Genomic DNA, 13,330 nt, shown 5'->3' on the forward strand with positions numbered 1-13,330 from the left:
TTTTTTTTTTTTTCTTTCTACAGGTTATCGTAAGAGTTTTTCCATTGTTTTAATTTTAGTTTTAATATAACATTATAATACCATGCATATATATATATATATTTTATTATTATTGAAAGAAGAAACCAAACCAATGTATATATCACATTTGAGGCTTAGTACTATAGAAAAGCAATACAAGTTTTGTGTGAATGAATAACACAGTTTCATCTGATACACAAATGCTCTGGTTACTAATGTAACCTCGGTTCTCTGAGATAACGGGAACAAACATTGTGTGAAATGCTATAGGAGAAACTCCTGTTTACTCTGAATACTGAAGCTTGATTTGTTTACGTTTGTGTAGCTGCACTAACAAATGGCATTTCAGCTCTTCAAAACGGGCGGAGCCGACTGCTATATAGGTTGCTATATAAGATACTATATAAGAGCTGAATGCCATTTCATCAGAATCTTTTGACTGATAGCGACAGTCATCAACTCGCATGCAGCTTTATATCACAGAAGTCTACGCCATGCTCATTCCCGTTATCTCAGCAAACTGAGGTTATATTTGTAACGCTCTTTCATGTTGCATGAAACGCTATGGGGAATGTATCCAATAGTGCCGTGCTATAAAAAAAGTGTAGAATGAAGCCGCTCTGCGAGCCCAGCCCTGTAGTGCCCGCAATGAGGGCTAATAAAAAGCATGAACTAATAAAGAGACCCAGGTCCTGAGTTTAGGGTCTACATAACTAAAACCTTTTCCACTCATATAGGGGATCAGGGAGATTAGGCGGACAAGATCTGTGCCTGAAGGGCAGGGATGTCCAGGTTATAGAACCTAGTGAAGGTAGACGGCAAAGACCAGCTGGCTGCCGCACAGATATCATCAATTGAAACCCAGCTAGACCAAGCCCAGTAGGAGGCCATTCCTCTGGTGGAGTGGGCCCTCACTCCAACAGGACACTGTAAGTCTACTAAGACATAAGCCAGAACAACAGCATCTATTATCCAATGGGATAGTCTCTGCTTCGTAACTGGCACCCGGTTAGAACGGCCTCTGAAGCATACAAAGTGCTGCTCTGATTGCCTAATGTGGCCAGAGTGCTCTACATAAACTCTAAGGGCACGAACCGGGCAGAGTAAATTAGCAACCTGCTCATCCTCTGAATTAAAAAGAGCTAGAAGAAGCACCGTGGGCACATAACCATGTCTTGGTTTGAGGCCGACTTGACAGTCGTTAGGCCCTGTTTGCAGATTGCCCACTCACTTGACCAACACTAAAGCCAAAAGGTGGGCGGTCTTATGTGTCAGGGTCTGTAAGTCGGCCAACTGGAGAGGCTCAAAGGGGGGACTTCAAAGGGCCCTGAGGACCATGGATAAGTCCAGGATCGGTACAGTATGAGGACGAGGATGATTCAATCAGTGGATTCAGAGCTCCCCTCAGGAATTAACTGACAAGGTCGTTTTTGCTGACTGACTGGCCAGGCATGAGAGCGTGATTCGTCACGATGGCTGCCACATACTTTGAGTGTGGATGGGGTGTGCCCCCTATCCAGCAGCTCTTGAAGAAAGGTTAGAATGGATGACATGTCACATGAGGACAGGTCTTCATTCCAGACTACACACCAGTCAGAAAATACAGACTATTTAAGGGCTTAGAGGTGTGTCATAGATGGGGCTCTAGCATCCAAAATAGTGTTAGTTACCTTTGAGGGGAGCTGACTCCCATCGAGGGGTCAAACGTGAAGTCTCAACAGCTTGGGCTGGGGATGCCAGATTGTGCCTCTTACTTGGGAGAGGAGGTCTTTCCTCTATAGGATTGGCCAAGGGGCTGCCGACAGCAGCCTAATCAACCCGGGGAACCATGTGTGGCTCCTCCAGAGTGGGGCCTACAGGACGACTGAGCATCCAACTTCCCTGACTCGCCTGATGACCTTAGAGAGCAGGGCAATCAGAGGGAAGGCATACAGGTGAGTGCTGGGCCAATCGTGGGCCAGATAATCTTGCTAATTCGAGAAATAAGTTGGGCAATGAGAATTGTCTTCTGAGGTAAAGAGGTCCACCTCTGCCCTCCCAAAGACCAACCAAATCGTCTGAACCACTTGGGGGTGTAGTCTCCATTCTCCTGGAGATATATTGCCCTGGGACAGCATGTCTGTTCAGTCTGCCCCACACGTGATCTGTCATGACTACCTTCCTTCTGGAGGTCAGTCCCAATGAAACACCTGTCTGATTCAGGAGAGGGGCTTTCCAAGGGGCTGTTGCCCTGATGCAAGCTTGGGACGGTTTTGAATTGAAGAATTGGAGGGGCCACATGTGAAGCAGGCCCAGAGGAATCACAGAGGAGGTGGCCAACATGAGGCCGAGTATTCTCTGGAAAATCTTGAGGAGGCGAGAAACCCCAAGTTATAACAACGCAGCTAGCCACTGAATTGTCTGTCAGCGTTACGGCGCGAACCAGGCTAGCATCTGGGCCAAATCGATAACTGTTCTCAGGAAGACGACCCGCTGGCTGAGAGACAGAGAGCTCTTGGCTAAATTGATTGAGCTCAAGGCACTCCAGGTGCTTTGACCTGTGAGCAAGAAGTTCTTGCTTCAATCTGGCAAACATAAGCCAATCGTCAAGGAAATTCATAATGTGGATTCCCATCTGTCTCAGAGCGGAAAAGCCATGTCCATGCATTTCATAAAAGAGCGCGGGGCCAGAGACTGTCTGAAAGGCAGGACTGTATATTTATTAGCCCCTCGAACACAAATCTCAAGAAGGGTCTGTGATTGGTACAGTCTGGATATGAACGTAAACATCTTTCAAATCCACAGATAAAAAAAAACAGTCCCCTGGGCATATTTTGCGAAGATCTGTTTCAAAGTTAACATCCTGAATGGGCGTTTCATTAGGGCACGGTTCAGGTGTCTGAGATCGAGGATGGGCCTAAGCCCACCATCTTTCTTGGGGACGAGGGAGTATAGCTTGCTATTCGCTGGCGGAACTGTTTCCACAGTGACTTTTGCAAGCAGACTTTGCACTTTGGACCGGAGAACATGTTCATTGTTGTCCTGTATGAAAGTTTGAATAACACATCTGAAACAAGGCGGTCTGCAAGCAAACCTGAGCGAGTAGCCTCCTTTTATGGCTGGAACCCAGCTTGACATGCCCGGGATGGCTTTCCAAGTCTGAAGCCAGGTGGTAAGTGGTCTGAGTTTTTCAAGGGGCAAGTTGCTGCGTGGGGGCAGGGAACTGACATACTTGTTGTTGTGAAGAAAGGTGCTCTTTTGAGTAGGTGAGTCCACTATCTCAGCGGTAATTTGCCTGGGCATGTGCTGAGTAGCAAGGACGGTCCCAGCGTAAACCTAGCTTCCATCGCCCAGAGCTAAACGGGGGACTGGAGAGCGAGCGCGAGACATTTTTGAGGGCGTTCCGGCCTCTACAGGACCTAACCCTCTCTTCATTCTCTCTGCTTCGAGATCAGGACAGCTTGTGCGACTCAGGGTCCAACATCACCCTGGGATGGGGGCCATGGTTCTTAGGAAAGGGGTAGAGTTTACCTGTCTGAGGGTGCTGTCAGGGCTCTGATTTGTGCTGAGGTTGAGCAGGAAAACAGAGCAGGCTGCTGGGAAGATTTTCAAGACACTCTGTTTCAAGGGTCAAGGGATAGGCGTAGGGGTATGGGTAGGTGAAGGGAAAATAGAATTGGGATTAGGCCTTAGTAGTATGCAGAGCCAGGTCAGTTGCTGTGCGCAGCTCATTAAAAACATCAGGATTTGGGCTGGATTCATCCATTGCACGGCAGAGTTTGGCTTGAAACACTTGAGGTACCGCCATTGTGTGAAGTGCAGAGCAAGCCTTGCCAGCCACTGAATAAAACCTGCCTGCTAGGGCTGAGGTGGTCCTCCAGGGCTTGGCTGGGTGCACAGCCTTGGCTGTCACTCGAGCCTGGTTGCTCAGCCCCGTGACTCTGCGGTTTCTTCCTCCAATGCTCCTGGGAGGTGAGAAATGGAAGAGTGGGAGGGATGGGGCCACCTTCATTGAAGAAGGCGATCTGTGTGCGAAGTAGGGCGAGACTAATGCTCTCACACTGAGAGCAGTCTGTCTCAGTGAGCACAGCCTTAGCGTAGGCACGGTCCAAGCAAGCGACGTACTCACTGTGCCCACCTGAAGCATGCAGGGGTGCCATTTGCTACAATGCTGCAGAAATGCTTTGTGATCGCTGAATGGCTGCAGGGTAGAAACGCTGAAAAGAAGCATTTTCCACTGCCAGGGCTCTTCTACGGCAAAAGCAGTCTTCTCCGTTCTTCCTCTTCAGAGTCCAGCAAGAAGATGATCTTCGCACTGCAGGAGAAAATTCTGATGAAATGGCATTTAGATATGACTTATATATTCAGTCGGCTCTAGGGCTGCGGCAATAAATCGATGCATCACAGATCGAGAAATTATTCTACATCGATTCTGAGATTTGTCCAATGCATCGCAATTCTCTCTTGAATCGATTCTGAGCTTAGTTTTTAAACAGCAGATTGCACTGTTTGCTTTAGAAACAGCCATACTCTGCTTGCTTCCAATTCCTTACACATGCACCACTTGAACCTAAAATAATAATTCATAAAATTAAAAAAAATTGAAGCTAATTACAAGAGTGTTCACAGTGGGCTGTGTTTACAGTAATCTCACGTCATAAAAGCATAAAAGCTGAGGTGCAAGTACATTTAACCACTTACATGATTCAACCGAATGCGCAAGCGTTCTTCTTTGTGAGCATTTAAGTGTGTGGTTAAAAACTTGCCTAGAGCGCCAACTGCTGTTAAAAACTAAGCTCAGAATCGATTCCAGTGAGAATCGTGATGCATTCGGCAAATCTCAGAATCAATCCATTAATGGCGATGCATCGATTTATCGTCCCAGCCCTAGTCGGCTCTGTCTGTTTTGGCAGGCTGAGATGCCAATTGTTCGTGCAGCTACACCAACGGATTCAGAGTAAACATGAGTTTCCTCCATAGCAGGTCACGCAATGTGAGTGGCCGTTTTCGAAAGGGAACTCAAACACACGCGATGCTCACTGTAATTTCAGCATATACGCCTCAGTATATGAGGACATCACAAGCTTTTCACTGCTTCATTTGAGAAAAACTACTGTCAAATACACAAAATTTGAAAGTAAAACTGAAAGATCTTTGCGACAAACCATCAAAATAAAAGTATTTTTTAATCTGAACGAATTATGACAAATATATTATTACTGTATACTAAAAAGTAATTCTCAAGTAATAATAATAATAATAATAATACTTTTTAGGAATAGCATATAACCAAGGCATTTTCCCCAATAATTTATAGTTATACATTTACATTTACATTTAGTCATTTAGCAGACGCTTTGATCCAAAGTGACTTACAAATGAGGACAATAAAAGCAGTCAAAACTAACAAAAGAGCAACAATATATAAGTGCAAATATAGAGTGCTGTTGTGCAGCATCTTGTTTGACAAAAATAAAAATCCAGTGTTTTGTTGTTAATTAAGTATGCTAAATGATTAAAGGGGTCATATGATGCTGCTAAAAAGAACAGTATTGTAACACTCCAAAGAGAAAGAAAAGATGGAAATCGCATCATATGACCCCTTTAAACTGTTAACATTTTATTGATTAATTTAATTAGACCCTATTTTTTTTATGACAAATTTGAATAAAAAAACCACAGAATCCAGGAAAAATAAAATGGAAAATCGAATTTATGAATGCATCTTTCTGCTTGTGTGTTTGTGTGTTGCAGGTAGTGGTCTCTCATCTTCTCTTAGTTTTACTGAATCTACCAGTGACAGACTGTGTACCCAGTTCACCTCTACACAACAGAAACTTCCCCCATAAGCAGCCTGCGCACATCTGGATCTCCACATATTAATAGAATAAATACATAAAAGTGATTTCAGTAGTTTTACATCAAATGTATTTTAATTACCATATGAAAAATGTGAAACTTTTTACCAGTGAAAGACAAATACTTAACATTGACACAAGTATCAATTAGCAATAGTTTCTAGGTTCAGAATAGAAAATTGATTAAAATCAATTTTAATCACAAGCACTATGTCTGTACCACTACACAGCTACAAATAGTCAATAATCATTTACATTCACTTTGTGATGCCTGTGCATCTTTTACATCCTAAACCTCAACTTTCATTAATCCCCATCCAATTAAAATATGGACATTTCTCTCATACAAGATCCTATTTGTTTGTTTTTTTGTCTTTTTTTGTTTGTTTTTTAATTAGCAGATTTTATGTATGAATATGCATGTATAAAAAGGTTGCAATGAAATGTTGATTCAAGGCTTTCAAGTTTTTTTTTTTTTTTTTTACCAAATTTAGGTACATTTGCTATCAGGATTTGATTACCAATATTCATTTATTCTTTTTATAGGGTAACACCAGTTTACCACATGCACTTTTCATCCACTTCAGTTATTATTACCATTATAATGTAAGTTTATTGTCCCTGTAAATGATGTCATTAGTCACAGAGACACACATGATGTAATTTTCTATGTAAAATACCCAAATGGAAATGTAATGCAAACATGCATGCTATTTTATTTCAGCTTTTTCCTAAAACATTTGCATCATTTCAGGCTCAGGTTTACAATAATCCTCATTAAGTCACTCTTACACATATTCAGTGGCTTTTTATCTTGATCTTATTTAGCTAAAACTACTGTTACTGTTACACCAAGATTCTAAAACTACATAAAGAATGCATTTTGACAGAAAAACATCTGCTTTAGCAAATGATTCACCGACGTAATAAATTGCTATAGAAAAAAGACAGGCTATCTTTCATGATCCATTTATTTATTTACTTACTTCTTTCTTATTTATTTATTCATTCATAGTTTTACATAAGATATTTGAATAGACACAATTTCCTGTGTAATGTGATTTTTTGCGTTTCTGCTCTATTGTACTGCTTTTGTAAACTAGCACTATTTGTCTCCCTTTAATTCCTCCTGCTGCCAGATTAATTCCTTCTGCTTTTATTATTCTTGTTTGTAAGTTTCTTTGGCTAAAGACTGCTAAATGAGTAATTCTAAAAGTAAATGTGAATGCTGTAGTTATTTCAAACATTTAGGCAGCTGATTGAGCCCTTTTTTGAGAGTTCAGCATCTGTGCATTTAGTTACCGGTGAATGTTTGCATTAATTGTTTGCATTTAGCTTTATCATTCTCAAAGGCAAATGCTTGTCTGCTTGTTTAGATGGTATTAAAGATTTATTTTACTAATTCTGATTTGCATTTCTAAAAACAAATAATTTGTTCTGAAATACAGAGGACAAAAAAGAAAGTCACATTATGACGACAGATTTTAGTGGTATATCAAAATGCTTTGCAAAATATGCGTTTGTTGAGCTGAGTTTGCGATTTACTTGGTTAAAGCAAGCAATGAATGATTATTCTGTTTAGTTGTCTGTGTAAAACTATATACGTTTTACATTTTGATGACACCATGTTTCTTAAATTGTGTTCTTGTAGGCACGTCCTCAGCCCAAGCACTCCACAACAATAATAACATTCAGAAGAAACTCTTACGTTAATAGAACATTAAACATGAACATTAAACAAGTCTGCCCATTTTCTCATCTTGCTAAAAACATGCTTAAAATAACACTTAATTTCAGCATTTACTTTCTCTATCCAGTCCCATGCAAAGCATGATGGAAAGTTGAAATCTTGTTCCCATGTTTTTAAAACAACAACAACAATCACTTATGCAATCTCAACTCAAATAGAATAAGTAAATTTGCTAAGCACCATTAAATTGTGACAAAATCTTAAAAGAACTGTGTTTAACTTGTTTTAAGTACATTGAGGCAATATTTTTTAAGACCATGTTTCATGCCATATTTGGCTACACAATTTCCTTCTTAAAAATATTATGAGGTTTATTTGACCGGTTAAATGCACCTGTTTTGTCTGTAAAGTTGTGCTGTGATTGTTCACACCATCACACTCATTTGTCATTGGCTGTATGTAGTTTAAGTAAGAGAGAGTCAGTGTCATCATGCACAGTTCTGTCCTCAACTTCAACTGATCACTGAAAAATCACAGAACGTCTTCAGTGGATGAAAATGAAGACGACACTCGCTCTGCTCCTAATCATGGAGCTCTGCGGACTCTCCTCCGGTCTCAAATAACATTTCTTTGTGAAAGAGAAGAAGACATGGGATTCTGCAAATGACTACTGCAAAACTTATTTTCATGACCTCTCCACCTTCACCAATGAGAGCGAGGAATAGCAGTTTTTGGAAGATGTACTTAGTCAAACTTCTGATGCCTGGGTTGGACTCTACATAATCAGGAGTTTGGAAGTGGTCAGGAGGTGAAAATGCAACTCCAATTATCTGGGATATTAACCAGATAAAGCTGATGGCTGTGCTTTTCTACACAGAATCCGTAAGAAACTGCATGACAAAGAATGCACTGCTGAATATGCCGCCTTCTGCATGACAAACTTTGTTCTGGTGCTTCAGAAAGAGACCTGGGAAGGAGCTCTGGAATACTGCAGGACTCATTATAATGATCTGGCAAGTCTGAGCACAAAGGAAAGGATGGATTCTGCTTTATTGGAAATCACAAGGACTGAAACTGAATATGTGAGGACTGGTCTGCGCTTTCTAGCAGGGGACTGGTTCTGGGTCAATGGAGATGATCTTGACTACACAGCCTGGTATCAGAACGAACATCCCCAGTATCCTGCCAGAGACCTTCGTTGTGGAGCCCTGGACAAACAAACAAAGCTTTGGACACACAGAAACTGTGAGGAGAAGCTCAGCTTCTTTTGTCAGTATGGTGCAATGAAACAAACCAATTCATGAAAAAGCAAAAAGGCAATCTTTTCTAAAATGATTATGCCTTTGTCTTTTTTCGGTTAACTGCAAATTTGGTGTTTAAAACAAACATACAAAACTGTTTTTGGGCAAACTGCCATTTGATGTTAAACTTACCCTCTCATCTTCTCCTGGTTACAGAGTCCATAAGAGATAAGACATTAATTAATCTCCACTCAACAGAAATTTGACCCATAAGTAGCCTGCACACATCTGGATCATAACTACTAAAAGGAATTAATATAATATAGACCAAAACATATCTACATGTACATTTAGTAGAACAGTTTAGTGGTGTAAATTATGAGTATCATAATACAATAATACTATTATAATACAGTATAATTGAGCATTTAAAAAAAAATTGTAAGAAGGGTACTGTCAGACCTGTGCTCCCTGTGACCCAGTTTCTCCCTCACGTTGATTGTTCATTGATGTCAGGTGTGTCTCGTCTTGTCTTGTCTTGTGTATTTAGCCCCAGTCTGTGTTTGTCGGGTCTACATGTTGTGTACGTGTGTCTTCCTTTCCAAGTGTGGATTTACCCTGTGTGTTGGATTGAATAAAAGACTGTTTCGTTTATCCATGGCTCCTTCGTTCCTTCCGGCAGCGTATCGTGACAGGTACAGAGTTTTTTATAGCCTAATTTAAGTGTATGAAAACTGATATTAGTATCAACTGGTCATCATTTAACAATTACAATTTCACACTGTATATCATAATATTGTAATATTAATATACTATACACAAAGTATATAACATATACACAAAATTTCATTATCCAGATCAGTTTTACTTGAAATATTGTGATGCTTAAAGCAGATGAGAAAGAAATATCAAACTCAGCAGGGAAAGGCACTAGACACACTGCTTGTGATACTGCCCCCTCCTGGTTCCTCAACTCCACTGCATCAGGGAACAGTCCTGATGGGATGCCATTCACACAGCGACTCCCAACCACCACTCGCACACCAGAAGCTGCACACGCAGTGCCAGTGAGCGAGCGAAATCTCCAGAACAGGGTGTCAGCCGTATAGGGCTAGTTAGGTACGAGTGGATTCAGTGAATTGGGGGCCCCAGGCAAAATATAGGAATGTGGCCCTATACATTTGCACACATCTAGATCAGCCTTGAGGTTCCATTTTTGTTGTGATGCTTACTGCTGCACAATGGTGCCCCATAGTTGTGTCCAGTGTTTCTACATTATAATGGCTTTCTTTCATGTTGTAGATCATGAAATAGCAATTGATTTTTACAATTGAGATACAGGTTTTCACAAAATCAAAATAAATTATAAAATGATTAACCTCACAATTAAGATTTTAAACCATCTTTTAAGAATAGGGATGAGTCAGAAGTATAAATTATTATATTAATTTAAAATTGGGTTACTGTATGTGGGTGGATTTTCCTATTGCTCTGAACAAAAACTGCAGATTGGATTATTGAAAATGCACATTCATTCTCTGTCAGTAAGAGGTGCTTTTCGAATGTCAGAAATATAGCGGTTTCCGCTATTTTATCAGATAAAATGAAAATGCCATCAACATTTTTCTGAAGACCGTTCCCTTTATATGAGATTTATTCATATAAAAACTTGAATTAGTGAGAATGAGAAAAGTGTGAAAAATATAGCCTATATTGACTAGGAAAGTCCACTGATGAGATACCAGAGTAGACTATGTAGACTGTAGAATCTCTTACTTTGGTACGTTCATCTCCATTTCGTCATTCATTCAGCGAGCGCATGCACTGAACAAAACTCTGGCATTTCAGCGATGACTCATTGGAACGCTTCTGATTGGCCATCGCATTCATAAACTCAACAGAATCATGTGTGATTGGTTATAATTAGAGGTCGACCGATTTACCGGCCGGCCGATTAATCGGGGCGATTTTTGACATTATTTAATTAATCCGCATCTGCCGATTGTGCTGCAAATTAGGCCGATTTATAGGCAGGCGCATCTGCGGGCAGCTAAGCGTTGTTGTGGAACGCCACACCGGAGAATCTCTCTCCCTCTGGCCAAAGAACTTATACTGACAAGAAGTGAAAGCCAAAAGAACGTTCCATTGCAACAGCAGAGCCCAGCAGCAGCCCTATGCTTCCACCATTTTGGCGTGAAAGCGACTCGGCAGTCTACTAGCTTCTTGCTGTCGCTATGGCAAATATCAGCTGCTTTGTTAAAAAAAAAAAGTACATTAAAGCTGAAATATAATGAATGATGACAACAATGATGTTCAATCACTAGATTAGTGATCATCAAATCCTTTTAACAGTTTATTTTACAGACTTTGTGTTTAAGTCTTCCCTTTTTCACAAAACCTTTGCTTTCTAGAAACCATGTCAGTTTCGGTATTCAAGTTCAAGTATTAGCATTATAAACAGTGCTTAAAGTGGACCGGTACCCAGTACCGGCACTTCTATATTTTAGCCTTTAGAGTAGGCTACCTGCACTTTTTTGTGCCTATCTCGACGTGAATGAATGCAAGCGGAGTGTGTGGGGCGCGAGAGCATGCCAGGGGAGGCGCGCAGAGTAGTAGAATAATAATTAATTATTGATTACTAATTTGAATCAGTACTTTATAACGAAAATAATATCTTAAAATGAAAAGAAAGCAGGCTTTTCGATCACATCATTTTAAACCGGTAAACTCCTGGAAAGTCCAAGGATCCAAACAATAAGTTCAAAACAGCGCTAATGCAGAGAAAACACATCCAGATGTCAGTAAAATTATTTTTTTCAGCATGTATTTGGCTTAAAAGCAAGAGTGTTTTATAATGAACACTGATTATGCTGTAGTCAGAGATTTAGCGTTTCTGAATGGATCCGTATAGTAGTAAAGGCAGGCGATTTAGTGGTCTTTGGCGTCTCCCTGTGGTCCTGTTTGGTATCACAGCTTGACTTGTGCTAATTTGTATTGAAAACTTTTAATTATTGATTGATTGATTGTGGCACTATACATACATTATTACATACATTATTAAAAAGTACTTATTTATTTAATATAAATCAGGGGTCTCACACGGCCCCCCCTACCCCTCCACCCGGCCCGCAACTGATGTCAAAAATAAAACATAATCCGGCCCGCTAAATTATTATTATTATTATTACTATTATTATTATTTTCTAGTTGTCTCGTACTATATTCCATATTCAAAAGAATGACATGATTCTATAAAAAAAATAAAATAATAAAAAACGTGCATGCAGGCAGATTAGAAGATAGCTGGTTTCGGGGCTTTCGTAGTTTATGTTGTTTGGCTGCGAAGTGCGAATGAAAAGATGTCTCTTTCCAAACCGAAAAGGAAAGTGGATGAGGAACACAGACAGTTTCAAGAAAGATGGACGTTGCAGTATTTTTTTGTGGAGTTGAATGGAAACGCTACCTGTCTGATGTGCAAAGAAAAAGTCGCCGTTCTAAAGGAATATAATCTCAAGCGTCATTACTTGACTAAACATGGAGAACAGTATGAGAAGTACCAGGAAGACGAGAGAAAAAGATGAGCCACGCAGTTGCAGAGAGCTAACGTTCCAGCAAAACCTTTTCCATAAAGCCAAAAAGGATGCTGATGCTGCAGTTGAAGTAAGTTATGTGGTGAGTGAGTTGATGGCTAAAGCGGGAAAGCCATTCACAGAAGCGCAGTTTATAAAGGATTGCATGCAGAAAGTCGCTGATATTCTTTGTCCAGAAAAGAAAAACTTGTTCAATAATCTCTCTTTGTGTCACGAATCCTGCCCATGGACTTCTGTTCGATCGCCACCAGAGGTCACCCTTCCGTTACATTGACTCTCACATTACACAAACTGTTGCATGTCATCCCGGACTACATTTCCCATGCTCCATTGCACTATCACAAGCTCACCTGAAACCAATCACACACAGCTATTGCCCTGTCTCAACCCAGCTGAAAAAGCTGTTTTTGAACTTTCAGCTTTGTCTGTCACTCCCGAGGATGCTGTCCGTGAGCTTCCTGACTGTTCTGCTGCGGCATCAAGGGCCGTTCAGGAACTCTCATTCCTGCCTGTCACTGCCATGGAAACCTTGAATGAACTTTCTGTATGCCCTGTTAACGCTGTCATTGCCAAAGAGACCCCTAGTGAACAGTCTGTTTATCCAGTTTCAGTCAATGAGCTTGATTCTGAGCTATCTGTCCATCCAGTTTCAACTTGTGAGTCTGAGTCTGAATTATCAGCCTGTCCAGTTGCCGTCAATGCACCCGGTTTTGATTTGTCTGTCGGTCCACTACTCCCAAGTGTGTTTAATTCTGAATTATCTCCATTCAAGGCCGAGTATTGTTTAGCACTTAGTTCGTTGATAGCTACTTTACGGAGCCTGTTTATTGATTTCCTGTTTCATAGTCTAGCCTAGTCCTGTCATAGTTTTGCCTTGCCTGCTTTCCCGTGTTACCTGATTTTTGCCTGTTTATCTTGGATTAACCCTTTGCCTGCTGTTTCGGACTGTGT

General features: G+C 40.7%; 2 pseudogenes; both read left to right on the forward strand.

Annotated features, from left to right (window-relative positions):
• The first annotated feature begins 8,105 nt into the window (after window positions 1-8,105).
• Window positions 8,106-8,852, forward strand: LOC107747237 (secretory phospholipase A2 receptor-like; annotated as a pseudogene).
• A 3,471-nt stretch (window positions 8,853-12,323) lies between these two features.
• LOC107747238 (general transcription factor II-I repeat domain-containing protein 2-like) overlaps window positions 12,324-13,330 on the forward strand; it is a 3,828-nt pseudogene continuing 2,821 nt past the window's right edge.

The sequence above is a fragment of the Sinocyclocheilus rhinocerous genome, unplaced genomic scaffold (genome assembly GCF_001515625.1).
Source record: "Sinocyclocheilus rhinocerous isolate Xijiao unplaced genomic scaffold, SAMN03320098_v1.1 scaffold2184, whole genome shotgun sequence".
Taxonomy (NCBI): domain Eukaryota; kingdom Metazoa; phylum Chordata; class Actinopteri; order Cypriniformes; family Cyprinidae; genus Sinocyclocheilus; species Sinocyclocheilus rhinocerous.